The following is a 17490-nucleotide window of genomic DNA, read 5'->3' as shown; positions in this document are numbered from 1 at the left end:
ACAATCTTTATAAAGAATCATTAACTGTGTTCCTTTGTTTTAAATCCCAGCCACCCCTGTGCTCAGCTAGCAAGCTGTGCTGAACCAGGTGTTTCTACTAAGGACCAGGGACCAGCTGACCTTCTGGCAGGTAGCTCATAAGAGAGCAGAGGAGAGCAGACCTTCTCCCCTGAGAAGGCAAGCAGGAGTGGAGCAGCTTTAGATGCCAGCAGGCTCCTTTTTAGCCTTGAAATGAGGTAAGTGCTACCTTTATTTTGGGCTGCTGTTGAGGGAGATATGCTTGCGTTGTTTACACTGATATGCTGCAGTCTGTTTACTGTTTAATTGTCATTTATAATGTGCCCCACAGGAGCTGTGCTTTGAGATTATTGCCTTTGTGCTCTGAGATGTTTTGTAGAAGTTATGACTTCTGATTTGGTGTTTGGAATCTGTGCTTTAACTAGGTGCCTTTCCCTAGGGTGACTGATAAAAAAATGGTGTAAAAACTTCACCAGCTTCTGTGATTCTGTAATTGAAGCTGTTTGCTTGGCTTCTAAGAGTTCCCTCATGTTTAGGACAGAAGATAATTCAGAGAACAGGTTGGGTATAGCACCTGTTTCCTGTAGAACAGTGAGAAAGGAGGTAAGATGTGAATAGAAGCCTGAAGTTTGTGTGATGGACTACTTGTTGCTCTTCTACAGGAGCAATTTCTTCAGGAGGATGAAGGAAAAAAATCCTATGTTTGCTTTTTTTGATGGCTCTGCCTTTGTCTGCTACAGCCTTTTAGTTCCTCATTTGAAGAAAAAACCCTTGAATATTCAGATGGCCAAGCTAATATTTTGCCAAAGAAACCCCTACCCTCTCCCCACTTAAAAACCTGCTGGAAATCTGAGTTCATGGCACTCCTTGTTCCCTCGTTGATCCCAGTTCCTGCCTTCAGGCTGCAGAAGAGATGAACTAAGAAACCACTGAGGCATGGAGGCTGCCCTGAGGCCTCCTACTTGTTGCAATATATCTATGGAAATTACTGCCAAGTATTCCAGGGGAGAGGGAAAAAAAGGGATGTGGGATGCTTGTATTGAAATGTTCCCAGCCTCCCACAAGCAGAGAAGTGCTCGTGTTTGGCTGCAGTGGGGCACAGAGGAGCTCTACAGCTGTCCCCTTGTGCCCCCTGCTCTAAGGGCTGTGTCTGCACTCATGGCCAGGGGCTGAGTCCTGCAGGCAGCAGGTTCCTCTGTTTCTGTTACTTTGGGAGAGGCCAGCAGTTGTTTCTGTAAAGTGCCTGCTGGCATCAAGCTGTGTTTTGACTGGGAGTACTCCAATATCCGCCTTAATGCCTATTCATAGGTAGTCAGGAACTCAAAAACCGTACTTAGTCAAGTTGCCAAAAAACATATGTGAAGAAGTTAGATTTTTGTGGATGTTTTTTCCTTTTTGGTCTTGCTGCTTTACCAGAGTCAGAGGGATCTCCAGCACTCTTCAGCCTCTGCCTGTCTGCAGCGACCAGCAGCTCTTTGCCAAAAGCCTGATTCATCACTGACCTTTCTGAGGGACTGCAAGCCTCCAGGCGGGGCAGGGGACTGTGTGCCTTGTGGCTGTGATGGCACATGCTGACTCGCCTTCCCCCCGGTATGTTTAAGAACATCCGGAATTGTTTTGTGCCTCCTGTACCCTGTGGCACCCAGAGCAGCCCAGCTGGATGAGTAAATGGTGCTTGGCTGCAGGTAACAGCCAGAGCCTTGCTGGGACTGTCCAGCAGTGCTCACTCTCTGCAGCCCCGTGTTACAGGCACCCTCTGTGCAGACACTAATTGTTCCTTTCCTGTCCCCTGGCAGCAGATAGGCTGCAGAGGAATAATGCACAGCAAATAGTTTGACTCATGCACACCTTTAGCCTCTCTGCTCAGCAGCAATGAGACCTGCATTCGCACATCAGCTTACGGAGGAATGATTTCCATAGCAACAGCCAGGATATGTGGGATAGTATGAATGCTGCCTTGGAGAGCATGCAAAGCACCTTCTTAAGAAATAACTGACTACATGGGCTCTGAAAAAAAACCCAAATCACTCACAGTTGGCTATGTGAAGGGAGAGTTGTCAATTATTTTGGTTTTGTATTTTATTGCAAAAAATTTTGTATTAATGGATTTTTTTAGATATCACTTAAAAAACCCAAACATTATTGGGTAAAGAGAATGAGGGATTTCTGCTTTATATAAGCTGTTAGTGGATGCAGAGAGCATGGAAAGATCTGTGGTGATTCTTAAGCAACAGAGACAGTTTTTAATACCCTGAGTGAAGACCTGATAGGGAGTTACCTGAGGCAAGCACCAAGGGGAAGGGAAGAATGACTGCTCCATTGATTAAGGGGCAGGGAAGCAGGATCAGCTGGTAGTCCCTTTAAGTAACAGTTTTTGTGGCTATTACTGTGGGGTGGACTTTCATCAGAAGACAAGGGGGCAATGCTCTAGTACTTGGACATGCAGAGAAACAAGATGGGAAATAGGCATGAAGGAATGAAAGCCATTTAACTCTTGGTTACATGCATATGTATGTCTTCCCCTTGCTGCTGTTCGGCTTCTTTTCGTCTTTGGATGTTTTTTGGGGGGTTTTTTGCTTTTGTTTTTTTTGGGTGGGGGCATTGTTGCAGAGCTCTATATACCCCCAAAGCAGCCCAGTACCTGGACACCCCCACCAGGCTTCTCTGGGGAATGTGGCAGACAAGTGTAATGGCTTCTGTAGGGTCAGGTGTGTTACTGCTTCGGGAGGGTTTGCCCTTCCTTGGCCCTTTCACCTCAGGGGAGATGAGTCCCTGGGCACACATCTGCAGGAGCTCTGTGGTGCCAGCATTGGTTACCTGGATACAAACAGCTCTGTCTTCCCAAATGGCATGAGACTGGAAGGAATTGCTTCAGCCCATTATAGGTGGAATGAATAAAATCAACAAGGCTGATGTCATCACTTCCTTAGTAAGGTGGTATGTAATCAACCATGGGTGCTGCACTGCAGCACAAGTGTCTTAAAAAGAAACAATTTTGGAAGGGGAAAACTTCATGTTTCAGAAGTTTAACAGATTAAATCAAATTGGAAATTGAAAACAGCCAAATTGTTTTAGCTGTTGGAAACAGCTAAAACCATTGGAAATCTTGAATCTTGTACTTAAATTGGATGCTGCAGACAAGTTCTATGGGCTGTTGAATTCCTGCCCCTTCCACGCATTAAGAGATTTGGATAAGTTTGCATGGCCCATCTACCTAGATTTTTTTTTTTTGACTTTTTGCTAAATAATTACTATTCCTAAAAGATTTACCTGTTGACTTGTACAACCAGCTAATATTTTGTCCACCTGGTACTTTTTCAGTGGGAAGGGCAGTGTGGGGACAATGACAACTGGCTGTGGTTTTGTATGGACCCTGTGTGACTGTAAAGCACCACCCAAAGGATTAGCTGGACCCTAGTATTTGCAATTTCCTTTGGGAATATGTGTGCTATAGCTCTGGCACTTGTCCTGAGTAGGGATCCTAAATCTGTGTTTTCATATGGGAGCTAAGAGCAGGGCTGTGAGATTTTTGCTGGCAGTGGAGCTGGGAACGGCAAGCCCTGCCTGCAGAGGTCAATAATGGGGGGTTATCCCACAGTGTCTGCTGCTGTGGGGTTTAGAGCTCGGGAACAAAGCAAGCTATTCTCTTTTAATGAGTATCGTGTACTTCCAGCTTATGTTTTAATAGGATTAAACACTCTCAACATGGCCTTGGCAAGGTTGCACATACCCTAGGGCAGGGGAGTCTACACTCATCCCTTTCATGCTGGCATGTGAGGAGTGTGGCTCTGTGGGCACCCTGGCAGGTGTGGTGTGGCTGAATCCAGCCCTAAAACACACTGCCTTTGTCTGGCAGCAGCTTAATGCCCTGTGTGCATGTGTTGGGCTGCTCACATGGATTCTAGAAAGGCAAAAAACGAACTGGAATACTGCATTTACTGATGTAAACATTGTAGTGAGGGGTGCACTTCTCTCTAAGGAGAATTGGGCTGGAGCCTTTAGTAGCCATCTACTTCTGCAGGAATCTTTCCCCCCTCCTCTTTTTCTGTCTTTTGTTCTCTCTTCTGTTCATGATTTGGCCATATAAAGTCATTTAATGTCTAACTCAGTGTGACCATCTGAGAGTGTCCTTGTTTATAGGGTTGCTTTTTCCAGGTTGATGTGTTGCAAAGGAGGTTGAGTGTCTGAACCAGAGTGGGATGACAGCCACAGGTTGTTGACATTTGTTGTAAGCAGCAAGTTTCCCTCTGGGAGCAGGGAGTCTCATAAAGCAAGACCTGGGTGCCTTCTCCTCACTCCTCCTTCTCAGCAAATAAAATACAGCCTATTTTCATATGCTTTCCTCTCCCACCAGCTACATCTCCTCTGCCCACATGCCAGCTCTCCTGGCAACTCTCAGATATGGGAGTTACTGACCCTCATTTCAGTGCCTGGCCAGCCAATATTGTGGAGAAAGAGCATGTGCACTTCCAGGGTGATCTCCTCTTGCTGGTGTCTCTGAAAGCAGCTCTGTGGAAGTGAGTTCCAACTAAAATCAATGACTGTAGAAGACCAGTGCTGCAAGCTGTTTTTGTTTTATCCCATGCATCTGTTTTCTTCATGACAATGTGTCTGTGTCAAGGCTATAAAATAAGACATCTCTTTTCCAGAAATTAATTGTGAATGCATAAAGTGACATTGCCATTTATGCTGAATGGAGAACAAAAAGGAAAGAGCAGGCTGTAATAAAATTCCTTTTATTGAAGCAGTAAATGTCCCCGTGATCTTCCACCTACCCTTTGAGAAAGTGCCTCAGCTTACCAGCACTGGTAACAAAGAGGAGATGGCTTTAGAGTTGTTTTGTTAGAGGAAATATATATTGAACACAGCCTTGGATTTATCAGGATTTATATTAGCTCCTGAAATAAGTATGAGGAAGAGGGTCTCCCTTTACTGCTCTAGGGCTCATGCTAAGCCATTGCCTTGAAAAGAAATCATTCTCTGCTGTGAAGTCTGCCCCTCTGCCATCTTTCTGGGGAAGTGCATGTAGGGTGGAGCTGAACAAGCAAACAAGGAAATTCAGAGTGTTGCCAGAGTCTGGAGGGTGAGGCTGTGGCAGGAATGGGAAGATGAGGCTACACACAAACTTGCATCCTACATGGCATTTTTGGTAGCTCCCTTGGCAGGAGCTGGGCTGCATATCTGGGTTCCTCATGAGACTTCATTGAAGCATGACCCACATTGAAGCCTGACTCACATTCTGGACTTGCAGGTGAAGCTCTTGTGCCCCACATGAAATGCTATAGCCAGGAACAGAGGAAGAGATGGAAGGGGATATGTTTTGGTTTTATTTCTTAAGTAAACTTGCCCAGAGGCTCTAGGGAAGGGAGCATCTATTGGTGCAACTGCTTTTACCCCTTGGAGTCTTGTAGGATATTGGTGATTCCCTTCTGAAAAGAGTTTAGCTGAACTGTTATGGGACTGAGTGTTACTGGTCTGTGTCTTATGAAAGTACTCACATATTGACTGTGCCTATGGGATGTTCTCATTTCATGGTAACAGGGTGGTGGTATTGCTCCTCTTATTTCCCTAACAGAAACTGATTTTTTACTTTTTAAACAGTTTCTGAATCGATCCTCCACTTTGACCACTGAGGGCATAAAACTCTGCTTTCATCCCTGACAGGACCTACTGAGCTCTGGCTATGAGCCAGGAAATTCTGCAGGTCCGTACTCACACCCATACAGTGTTGCTTGTAATTTAATTATCTGCTGCTGCAGGTTGTGCCTGCAGACATCTGGAGTTCAGATTCAATCACCTGTGGGAAGATGCCTTAAAGGGTATCTCAGAAGAGCAGAGTTGAGCTGGTGCCCTGTGGGGCTTCTGTGTAAAGCAGAAAAACACCACGGATGGCTTTGGGAGGTAGAAACTAGATCAATTTAACTTGGAAACACTTTACAAGTGAAAACTTCACTGTTCAATGCAAGAAAAATATGCTGAAAGTATGCTGTTGAGGAACAAAATAGATTTTAGCTATTGTGCTGAAAGTCTTTGTGTCTCAACATGGCGGTGGGAGGGGAGAAGTATGCTGGTATTATCTTCCCAAAGCAGAAAATCTGAGGTCCTACCCCTGCTAGACTCTGCAGAAGTTTTTGGTAGAGAAAAGGATGAGCAGGAAGGTCCTGCATCCCAGCCAGCTGGGAAACAGGGAGAGAAGTTTCTGTTTGATAATGTGCTAGAGAAAATGCCCCAGGTTTTCCCAGAGTAGCACTAAACTGTAACAGAGCTTGGTTAGCAGCCTCTGGGGGTGAGAAATTATTCAACCTTTTCATCTGGTACAGAAATGGGTGTTCTGTTGTGAACAAAATGCCTCAATGCACTGCAGAGAAAAAAAGACCTCTCCAACACCAGCTCTTGGTGGGTAGGAATGGGTCTCGTGCCACGTTTCACATGCTGGTGCTTCTATAAGGTTCTGCAGACCCTAATTTTTAGCATGAAAAATCCTAGTAGCTCCTCCTCTGAGTGTTTGGGAAATTTATTGGGGTCATGTCTTGTGTTGGGAACAGATGCAGATACCCTTATTTTGCTCTCAAAGGGTATATTTTTTTCATGCAACAGCACAAGGCAAACTCCTCCACACACTCTTGGCAGCTGCTGACCTAGCCTGCACTCAGTGTGGGACAGTCTGGTGCAGCAGGACCATTGCCCTGGGCTCCAGCAGCAGTGGAGCTGTGAGGAGGGCTGCAAGCAGCACTCTGCCTGCCCTGAGCACTGCCCCATGTGAGAGCTGCTTCTGTGGTGAAGCTCACCTGGCTGTGCTCCTGCACTGTCTCACAGCACCGGGGCCCAGCAGAGCACAGAGGGACTTCTGAGACTTTGCCAAGAGCAGCTGCACCTGTAGCACCTTCAGCAAAAGTAGAGCTGGACAGGGATTTACACTCTGTCTAAAATGTCCTTCACTCTCAATTAATCTATTTCTCGCTGCTCTGCACTGTGTCCTGGTGAGCTGTCAGCCAAACCTGCAGGTCAGTGAGTGCACTTCCACATGCAAGGCTGGAAAGGAGATGAATCTTTCCTGGGATGGTCTTCAAGACAGTGAAACTTTCTCCTGCAAGCTAGAGGTTGCTGTAGCTTTCAACAAAAAATATCCCAAGAACAAGTCACACATCCTCCAACCTATACATAAACATACAGTAGTTAATGTTCTCAGGGGAAAAAAGGTTCCAAAGGAAGGGACTCTGCTGCACAAGCCTGGGGGAGAGTGGGGTTGGGGGGTGAGAGTGAGGAGCAGAGATTGGAATGAACAGCACGTGACAGACCTGGGCTGTGTTTTCTAATGCTGGCTGGAAGGTGCTCAGCTGATCAGCTGGGTGTAGGAACCTAGTCAGAGCACTGCTGAAGAGATTTCCAGGGATCACTCTGCTTTGGTTACTAGGGCATTAAGCAGTCTACTTCAGTCCTTTTAGAAATTTAATTTTAAGAAGGATATAACAGTTGATTCAACTCTGAAAGCTAAATGATATTTCTCAAGGTTGCCTTGATCTTCTTGGGTGGACATGGAGAGGATCTGGGTCAAGAGCATTAGCTGTACAAAGCACACCTCCAAGCATTATCTCAGGATGAACAATGTGGTTTGCACTGATTCGTGAAAGAATGCACTCACCCACACTCTTTTTAAATGAGGCTTGAGTGTGGTAAAAGATAAAAAAGTAGAAAGAAAACTTGCCTGTGAAAACTATGGTGAGCAGATGTCTAAAATGGAAGGGAAGGAGAGGAGGCAGAGTAGCTGTCTGAAAGGAGGTTGTTACTCATGATGCAAAAATATTTTTGAGTTCCCCTCAACGTGTTTGTAAGACCTACTGATCCATCTTCCTATGGATGGGTCATTTGAAGCAGTGAAAACTGGCTATGGAAATACTTCAGTCTTCATCACAAATTTGGCCTGTCCATATTTCTTTAATCACAGCAACTTATCTTCTTTCTTTTTTTTAATCTCATGATATTATAGAGGTTTTGGTAAAATGCCATAGACCAGATGTGGTAGGAGAAATGGGAATGTCATTGAGGTACTCTCTGCAGGTAGTAGAGATAGCTCATCAATGCCATTTCCCCACCAATTCTTCATGGTACAGTTTGCATAAGTTCAGCACTTCCTTACTGTATCTGTTAAAACTTATTATAAGAAAACTTTAAGCAACTCCTTGAGATAAAACTTCCTATGCTGCTATGTCTCTTCGGACAAACCTCCCTGGGAATTTTTCTCATTTTCAAGAGACACAGTTCAGAGCCCAGATCCAAGGATTTGCAATGTGAGAAACATTGTGGCAATTTTCACTAGGAGAAAATATTTTAACATTGTCTTGCATCAGCATCATACCATAAAAAACCATATCTGTGCTTTTATACTTGCCATACAAGAAATATATCAAAAGCAGATGGGTTTTTTCCATCATAAATCTGAACAAGTGTGATGCACACCTACTTAGTGCTCCGAGCACTCACATTTTCAGAGTGCAATCTTTCCTGTGGCATTGCTTCAGTCACTCCAGATGCCTTCAGCCTTCCCATGATTCCACGTTATGTTTTCTCAGATTCATAGTAAATATCCATGTGGACAAATATCATTGCTTTAGCCCAGCTGGTGCTTTTGCAGAAGGCTGCAGTGACATGGCAACCTGACTCCTTCAATTCAGTGGAGCTTGGAGCAGCCAACTCCAGGCTTCTAGTGGACACTGCTGTGTGGATTGTGGAGTCTCTGCTTTGACTCCAACAGTAATTGGTGATTTTGTACTAAAACTCTCTTGGTACTATTGTGTGAATAAACTGTGGTATTAAAATTATGGTACTCATCAGAGTGATCATAAAAAATTTAATATTCTTGTCCCAAGTTGTCCCCTTGGTAAGATGGAATAAATTTTTTCCCTGTCAAAGTCTGAATCACTGCAAGACCAACCCCAGTATTTCCTAATGCAGTAAAAGCCAGCCTTGTTTGTTTTCAGGTCAATTGAAGGTAATTTTTATGGTAATGATGTGATCAAAACCCAATTCTATGCAGTCAGCATCTCAGGGACAACCTTTAGTCTAAAGCTGAGTGAGAGGTCATGTAAGGCTTTAGGGAATTCACAGCATATGATCTGCAGGGCATTCTATCTGATAACTTTATCATTAATGTAAACATGTGTTACTCCTTTTCTTTTTCTTCTCCATGCTTTTCTTGTTTAGTTCTTAAATATAACAGACATGGTGCTGCAATTTCTCTCCTATTTCAAATAATTTATCATTTTCTTTCACTCTCATTTTAAATTCCTGAGGATAAGATTCTAGTTTTCTAACTTGCCATAATTCCAAGTTCTCCCAGCTTAAGCTCATTTTCCCCCTTGTACCTCTATTGCTCATATTTTAGGTTTTGCTGCTGCACATGTGGCAGTTTCAATTTGATTGCTTTTCATTTTCTCATCTGCCTAGAGCAAATTTCATATGGCAGCCACCCAGCTATTCACCACTTTTTGATCCTTGCTCTGCTACAATATAGTCTTAACATTACCTTCTCTCTACCCCTGCCTCTCAAACCTAAATTCAAATCACACAATATCAAGTAACCTGAGTCTGTAAATAAAGAATTATGTGCTTTTTCTCTTCTTCCATCCCTCAGATCTTAAATATTCACTAAGAGGGATTCTTATTAGTTGTCTTGATTTCACTCTGTTTTGTTGTTGAGATCTTCCTAAGAAGTTTCCCTTTGGAGTGCTCCTGCCATCAGGTCTAAGCTGGAGCCCAAAAGCTCCTTGGCCAACCTCAGGAGCCTTCTGCCAAGCAGGGACCTCCACCTGCAGGGAGGTGCAGGGTCCCTTGGGAAGTAGAGCCTCCCTCTGCATATTCTGGCTCCAAAGTCCTTTAGTGTCTCTGGAAGTAGAACTGATAAAGAGTTTGGGGTTTTTTGACATACCATTTTTCCAAACAAAAACATTGATTACTAAAACGGACTCATCTTTTAATGGAGACTTGTTCTTCCTTAAGTTCTTGTCGCTGTAAGAATGCAAAAGCAGAGCAGCAAATAGATAATTATTTAGGAAGTTTCCCCTGAACAAAGAGAAACAGGTGCAAAACTCTTGTCAGAATAGGACATGGTAAGGTTGTGAACTCAGGTATGTGGTGCCTCAGATAAGTTCTTGAGTCACTGAATTACTCCAGGATAGAATTTTTATGCCTGTTCACTAAGTTTCCTCTGTTTCTTCACTCTTCAGGGATTTATGTAATAAAACAGTGGAATAATGTTTCTATAAAATTCTAACCTTATGCTGAGTTTCTATTTTTGAATTGTATATTTGATTTGTCATGTGTGGAGGTTTGCTTAGGGAGCTCTTGGTTGGCACTTGTTAAATCTGTTTGCAGATTACTAAATCCTATTGCATAAGAGCGCATTCATATAGCCAGGGGCCACACAAATACCTAGATCAGTGCTCATGGGGCTAAATTGCTTCTAATAGCTTTTTTATGTGCACATAACAGTTTTTTTCCTGCCAAGGAAAAGTATTGCAATAAACATGAAATAAAAAACATGAATAATTGGAAGTACATCTATCAATTGAAAATATTTCTAAAGAGATAAGAAATGTAGAGCATTTAATAATATTTACATGTGCTGTTTGGCACTCGTTCTTTAAGTGTTGATGCAAGAACAGATAACTGTGAGGAAGATAGTTTATTCTACTGATGCATGCTTGGCTGTCTGCTGAGGTAGTGTGTTCCAAAGTGGTCCATTCTTAAGAAAGTAATATGTTCCCAGCTGGGTATATTCTTTCCATGAACTAAAACTAAATCATATTTTGTTGCTTTTACCCCATCCATCACACTGAATGAAACCTGCATAAATGAGCAGAAAAATAATGAGTGATAAGCAGGTGTTCCACTTAGCATACGGTAAAAACTTGTGGAGATGAGCAAGCACGAATGAAAATTATTACAGTGGAAAGTGAAAATATATAACTAAAACTTAGGTTTGACATAATCCTGAAAATGAAATATTTTTCTATATCTTCTCCTGTGGTGACTGCATATACAACCACCTCATACCATTTTATATGTGTTACGGCGATGAGTGTAGATTAAAGCAATCTAAAATGCAAGCTTGCCAAAGTAATGAAGCCTCATTTCAGTGCTGTGATGACTGCCTGGACTCTGCCTTTTTCTCCCTGTAAACACCTTTTTCCTGTGTGCTCTTGCAATCATCTGCTGTGCTAGTCCATTAGTGCATCTGCACCCACACAGTCCCAGGCTGCTGAATTCACTCTCACCTGAGCCATAACACCCAGGTCTCCTGCTCTGGGGAAAGCACTCAGCTGGCAGCTGGGTGAGTCCCTCTCATAAGGCCTTGGGCCCTGCAACTTGAATTCTTGGCTGAAGCCCTCAGGTACAAAATAATGTGAATAAGTAACTGCACATTATCATAGTGATTTGTGCATTGTTTTATGAGTCAGTCTTTTCAGTTAGCCAACAAATGAAAAATAAATTCTAGATTGAAGCTTGCTCTAATGTATTTGTGCTGATGATCTCTGTTGCTTACTGTTCTTATGCAGTTGTTTGGCCACTGCAAAAAGATGAGAGGAAAGGGCTTGTCCTTCAGTAAGGGGAGTGATTGACTTCCAGTACACAAAGAACAGTCATTGCAACTGTCTGAAAATGATGACAATGCAGCTACCCATAGTCAACACAGCCCTTCAAGAAGGAAACTGGATTGTGTTATCATTACACACCCTAAATTATAGTTAATCAGAGTTTACTCTGCCTTCTACCTGTGATGGTTGAGTTGTAAATGATGCCAGAAGAAAACTGCTGATTTGTGCCAGGCAGTCTGTCACGGCATGATGAAGTGTAGCAGTGCTGGGGTCAGTGGCTTTGCCTGGCTCTGGCTGCTCTGGCAGTGTGAGTACTCACATGTTTGCAGGGCCATGGCCCATGCTGGCATTACAGATGCAGAGTTTCTCTTCCAGTTCTGTGTGAGGTAAAACTTCACATGTAGCATCTACAGCTATGTGAAGGAAAACAGTGCTAGAAAAAACACAGTTGCTGCTGGGTTGACACTAAATTAAATTGGCTTGGATTAGTCTTCTCAGGAAAATAAAAGACCTCCTTACCTGCCACTGTTTCACTTGATCCCAAAGCAGTGTTTGTGCTCTGTTTGGTGTTTTATGGAAGGGCACAGCCTTAGTCCCCATCTGTGCAACCCTTAAACCAGTGTCAGCTCCCTTGCTTTGTGCTTCCTACAGGATTCTTGTTTGCTCTGCCTTAGGACAACTCAGATGTGCGTAAGAGATCATGCATATGTAGTTCTTAGTGATGAAAGCGTTGTTTGCTTTAATTAGTGCTAACTTTTATTTAACAATGTCTTTTTATATTTACTGGTGTGGCTGCCAAATCTGTAAACTGAGTGATTCAATAATATTGCTTGTATTCTGTAAGAATGATGATTACTGTAAGACAAGGTGATATGAAAAAACTACAGACTTCTTTCAATGTTGGATTGTAGATGTGGAATATTTGATGTAATTCAAATACTCAATTTTTACTCTTGCTCATTCATGAGGAAGGTTAAAATCACAACTTGGGCTGGCACAGAATTTTAGTCAAGAATAATACAAATTATATCATGACATCAGAGTATTTCAGCACTTATTAAAAAAAAAAATTGCTGAAGCAGAAAGAGAGATTTTGAAAAGATTTTCTGTTCTACAAAGCCCAAAAGGAAGAGCTTTGCATGCAGGTGTCCTGTTTGTTTAACTTTATCCTTTAAAGTTCTAAATGCACTCAACATTATATGAAAGGCTGCTCAGCGGTGTCTTAACATTGATGCTAAAGGGAGGGTGAATGTTAAGCTGCCATATGGGACTCTTGCAAAGCAGCATGGATAGAATCAAAGGAAATAACTTCATTGCCTTGGGTAACTTAAACTGGCTACATGATCAGCTGTGTCCTTAGGTCACCTGCTACCTGCTCACAGCCCTCCCAGGTGTGTGCTAAGCTGGCATCTGCAGTGTCTGGGAGTCTGTCCTGCTCCCACAGTCTTCCTGATGTACCAAAACATAGCTTCTTCCTTCAGTTTTGACTGCCCTCTCCTTGGCTTATTTAGGTGAAAAGCACCCAAAATGCAAGTTTGGCCAAGCACTTTGGACCCTGCTAAACTGCATAAGGCCTTTAAAAATTGGGGACTCTGAGCAAGAAGCTTTAAAGCCCATGTCCTAAATTTCTAAACCCCTAGTAAAAATTTTACCTCTTGCTAGACCAGCCCTTACATTCACCACTCCCTAATTTTATAAAATAATAGTCCTTGGGCTCCTCTTATTTGCCACTTGTGATATAAATGATTGCCAACCAATCTATTTTCTTTTCTGATTAGCAACAGGAAAGAGCATTGAAGTTGCTTTGCCCCTTGACTGACACAAGGGAGTTGCAAGCCTGAGGATGACACAAGATGCATTCTCTGCTGTAGACAACAGAAAAAAGTGTCTTTTTAGATTATTAAGAAGTTTTATGACCTCAAAGTAGAATAGTAGGTGCCCTGAAATTCTTAAATGTAAGGACAAGGGGAGAGTGGTTTTTTTTTTTTTCAGCTGTGTATTTAAGGGAAGAAAACCTGGCCACCCACTACCATAATGAACTACTTACTTCAGCAAAACACGTAAGAACTATAGTCCAAGTTTGGTGAGATATTATCCACTTCTCTTTGTGACCACAGGGCTATCTGGTGGTATACATTTCTTCCCGGGCAGGAAAAATAGATTATTATTATTATTATCATAAAGATCAGCCTGATAACATCACCTCAGTTTTCTGCCTAGGAAGCTACAGAAGAAAGATATGTTGGATACAAGTTTGTAACAACATCCCATAAGAAGCTCTCCTGGACACTTGCTACCCTGCTGAATAGGCACTTTATTTCATTGCTCTGACTGTGAAAGAGGATGTAGAAATTGTGAAGAAACATGCAAAATGCATTCCCAAACTTAAAATACCATGTTATGACTACCAACTGACTGCATCAGGTTTTACTTCATTTCTGGCCTAACCTAGTAACACAACAATAATTAAGACACATTCTCTTCATTAGAAGAAAGGAAAGGTTTGTTGCACGAAAGACTAATTAGATAGCTTACACCCTCAATTTTAAGAGCTTTTGAAATCAAACCAATATGTTTGATTGATGTATAATTGTATATTATACATCAATCAAACCAATATAACCAATGTATAATGCCTGAGACTAGTTTGTCTTTCATGTAACATAGAAAACCACCACTAAATTATCTACCTTTGAGGAGTCTGCAGCTTCTCTGCTATGGATTATAGGAATACATTAGGCCTCAAGAGTTAAAAACCAAAAAAAAAAAAACAAAAAACAAAAAAAACCAAAAACCAGTGAGACAGAAAGGATCACAGGGAACCTAGGCCATTTGTCCTCCACAAAGTGGGAGGGCCTATATTTTTAAGCCCTACTGATGATATGTTTACAACTGCTCACTCTCTCCCTCTGTCTTCCTTTCCTCTTGGAAACCCCTGGTGATGAATGTCCTATGTAATGTCTACAAAACCCTCTACAGAGATTAACTAAAAGGATGATTTCTGCCCCCTTGGGCTGTAATCTGCCTGTTTGAGCGTTTTGACATTCATAAATCCTTTTCCATCTAGCATGCTCCTGGTGCAGTGATCAGACATAGCCTTGATGATGTTACCAGCACTCTGTAAACGGCCCACACAGTATGGGTCTACTTAGCTGGAATAAAAAGTAGTCAAACCCAAACAGCAGAACCATGTAGTCAAGGTATATATTAAGAAAAATACCCAAACCATTACCTTAGGCTGTTTTCTGTTGAGATTGCAAAAGGTTTTCCTTAGGATTTTAATTGTGTGATTAAAATTTTGACTCATCTTCTGAATTGTACAGCAGCTCAGTCTGACAGAGCTAACAGAAATACAGAGCTTATACCTTGAGTTTTCAGTGATCACAAAGAAGTTAACCACTGGAGGATATTTCCAATCATGTAACTCTGTATCAGTTTTTGCCTTCTGGGAGTGAAATGAAGGAGTCCTAGTAATGCCAAAAGTAACTAAGAACATTTTTTGATGACTTGAAGAAGCTCTGGGCCAGATCTAATGCAGCTACAGCACTTAAAGGCAATTGATTTATGTCAGTCTATGTCAGTAGAGGACTTAATCCTCTGTGTTGAGAAGACACCACTTTGCAAAAGTGCTCCTAAGAAAGTGCTTCTTTGTCCTCTCTCCTCTCCACCCACTGTAAATAGCCTTGAGAATGAAATGGCAATGTTAGCTGGCTTACCCAACAGCACAGCCCTACCACAGAATTCAAGGTGCATAATGCTGCCTCTAAACTGATCCTCTGATGAACAACTCCATACTTGCCCACGCCATAGCCTGGCTAGAGAACATGTTCCTGTTGAAATGCTTCTGCCCTTCTGGACAGCATTGTAACAAATGGGCTGCAGCAGGGAGCTGAGAGTTTGGGGACTCTTTAACATTTCACAGTCTTATTTTTGTCTACAAGGTAATCTCTGCAGATAGGTGCAATATGTTGTACAGCTCCTCAACGCTTTCTGAACACCCAGGCAGAGCCAGGCAGGCACTGATTCTCTTGTACAGGGACACCAACACTACACAGCCTGAAAGGAACTGCTAGGATGTCCCCAGGGCTAGAGAAAAAGCACTCTAGGGCACTGAGATACATCAGTGTGTTTGCCATTGCAGTGGAGAAAAGATGGATCTGGGAGCTGTTAAAGATAGAATTGGCTTTATTGTTGCCTCAAACTTTTAAGGAGGAAAAAAAGTCTCCCTCTTGATTACCTCAGTGCATGCATGTCCTAGTTATGTAGGCTGTGTGCTAGGGGGTCAGGATTTGAGCCAGTGTTTGGCGACTCCAGAAATCAAAGACTTAGCATTTCAACTCATTTGCAAGTACCGTATAATGAGCTTTGAGAATTCTTCTTTAGTCTGAGTTTGCTCTCAGAAGAAGTTCTGTAGCCTATGTATATTAGGGCAGCATAAATGACAGATGAGTCAAAGCCTTTTTCAGTCTCTTCTCTTTTGAACCTGGAGAAGAATTATCAGACTTGACTGTCTGTGCTCTCCTGAAATTAATTAAAGCTTTACTACTTTTAGTCTCAGTGAAAGTTTTGTTTCCAACTTATCATGATGACAGTGAAGAGCTTCTTAATATTTATCAGCAAGTTCAGTACTTTCAAGTTCCCAAAAAAGTTAAAAGGTGAGAGCTTAGATTTTTTTTCCCTGTTTTCAGATTCTAAGAAGGTAACTAAAATCTTGATGCTAGGAGAAAATTCTGTACAGAACTTGGGCTCAGCCTCATTGCATGAAAAGGAGACATATGCTTTTAAGCTAAAAACCCCAAAACCAAGCCAGATCATAACTGAATTATGTTTCAAGGCTCCCTGTGAGCCTTCCAGTTTCATTGGATAGAAACACTCCGATAGTTTTTTCCTCATTTTCCTTAGTTTGAAAACTTCATTTTTAACTTTGAGGTGGATTTCAGACATTAGTTCTGAAAAACATCTGTATTGGCCCAACTCCTGTTGAAGTCAGCAGGAGCTTCCACTCATGAAGTCACCATAAAGCAAGCTCACCAGAGTGACCAATTGTGATGAAAAATGAAGGAATTATTCCCTTATTAGGGAATAAAGTGACTCCCTGGGACTTAGAAGCTTTGGTAGTGTGATCTCAACCTGTCACTTTTCCAGTGCTACAGTTACCCTTGCTCCATAGAGAGGATAGTTCCTTACCCAGCAGGAAATTATCTGAGATACCTGGCAAATAAATTATTTTATGAATAGCAACTATTTCAACTCACTAAAGGACGAGCTTCTGTCTAGTGCAACTGTGCAGGTCTCTGGAGTGATAACATTTTCTGTCCTTACCTTGAAATCAGGGCCACAACTGCCACCCTTCAAATTTTAGTAAGAAGAAACAAAGTGACAGTGAGGTTCTGGCACTGTAGCTGAGCCATGTTTTGATACTCCTGCAGAGGGCAGTGGAACATATTCTGGATATAGGACATGGCCAAAAGTTATGCTATTCTCTTTCTGAAAAATGGTGAAGTTACAGGTCTTGCTGGTGGTAAGAAATATTTTCTTGCATTTCTGCTCTAGAACTTGCATGGATCAGATGCCTGCCTGCCCAACATCAGCCAAAATGGTCCCTTCCTAATGTCTCCTTCAGAAGAAAAAGCAGGAACTCTGATATGGGTGGGGCGGTCTGAAAGGTGAGGAGGAGTGAGAACCAAACCTGAACAAGATGGCTGGGCCAGTAAAATCCATTCTGCTTCTTCCTCTGTTATTATTCAGGGTTATCTGGCCCTTAATAGTGAGGGAAGTCAGATAAAATAAGAGCCTCTTTATGTCCAATTTCTTAAACAATTGATAAAGCAAAAACAAATGCAGGCTGCCCAAAGTTGTGCTGTTCACAATGCTAAAT

General features: G+C 42.3%; 1 protein-coding gene across 2 annotated transcripts in view; it reads left to right on the top strand.

Moving 5' to 3' along the window:
- Window positions 1-214: 214 nt before the first annotated feature.
- The window catches only part of PCGF5 (polycomb group ring finger 5), a 99410-nt gene continuing 82134 nt past the window's right edge, over window positions 215-17490 (top strand). The window contains exon 1 of one of the 2 annotated variants that reach the window (XM_041460998.1): window positions 215-236. The gene's annotated coding sequence lies outside the window, so the exon portion shown is untranslated. The remainder of the gene's footprint in view (window positions 237-17490) is intronic. The other variant, XM_041460996.1, reaches the window with a different exon arrangement.

The sequence above is a fragment of the Pyrgilauda ruficollis genome, unplaced genomic scaffold (assembly GCF_017590135.1).
Source record: "Pyrgilauda ruficollis isolate IOZ18807 unplaced genomic scaffold, ASM1759013v1 scaffold15, whole genome shotgun sequence".
NCBI classification, from domain to species: domain Eukaryota; kingdom Metazoa; phylum Chordata; class Aves; order Passeriformes; family Passeridae; genus Pyrgilauda; species Pyrgilauda ruficollis.
The sequence above is the reverse complement of the archived record's forward strand: the minus strand, read 5'-3'. Positions and strand labels throughout refer to the sequence as shown.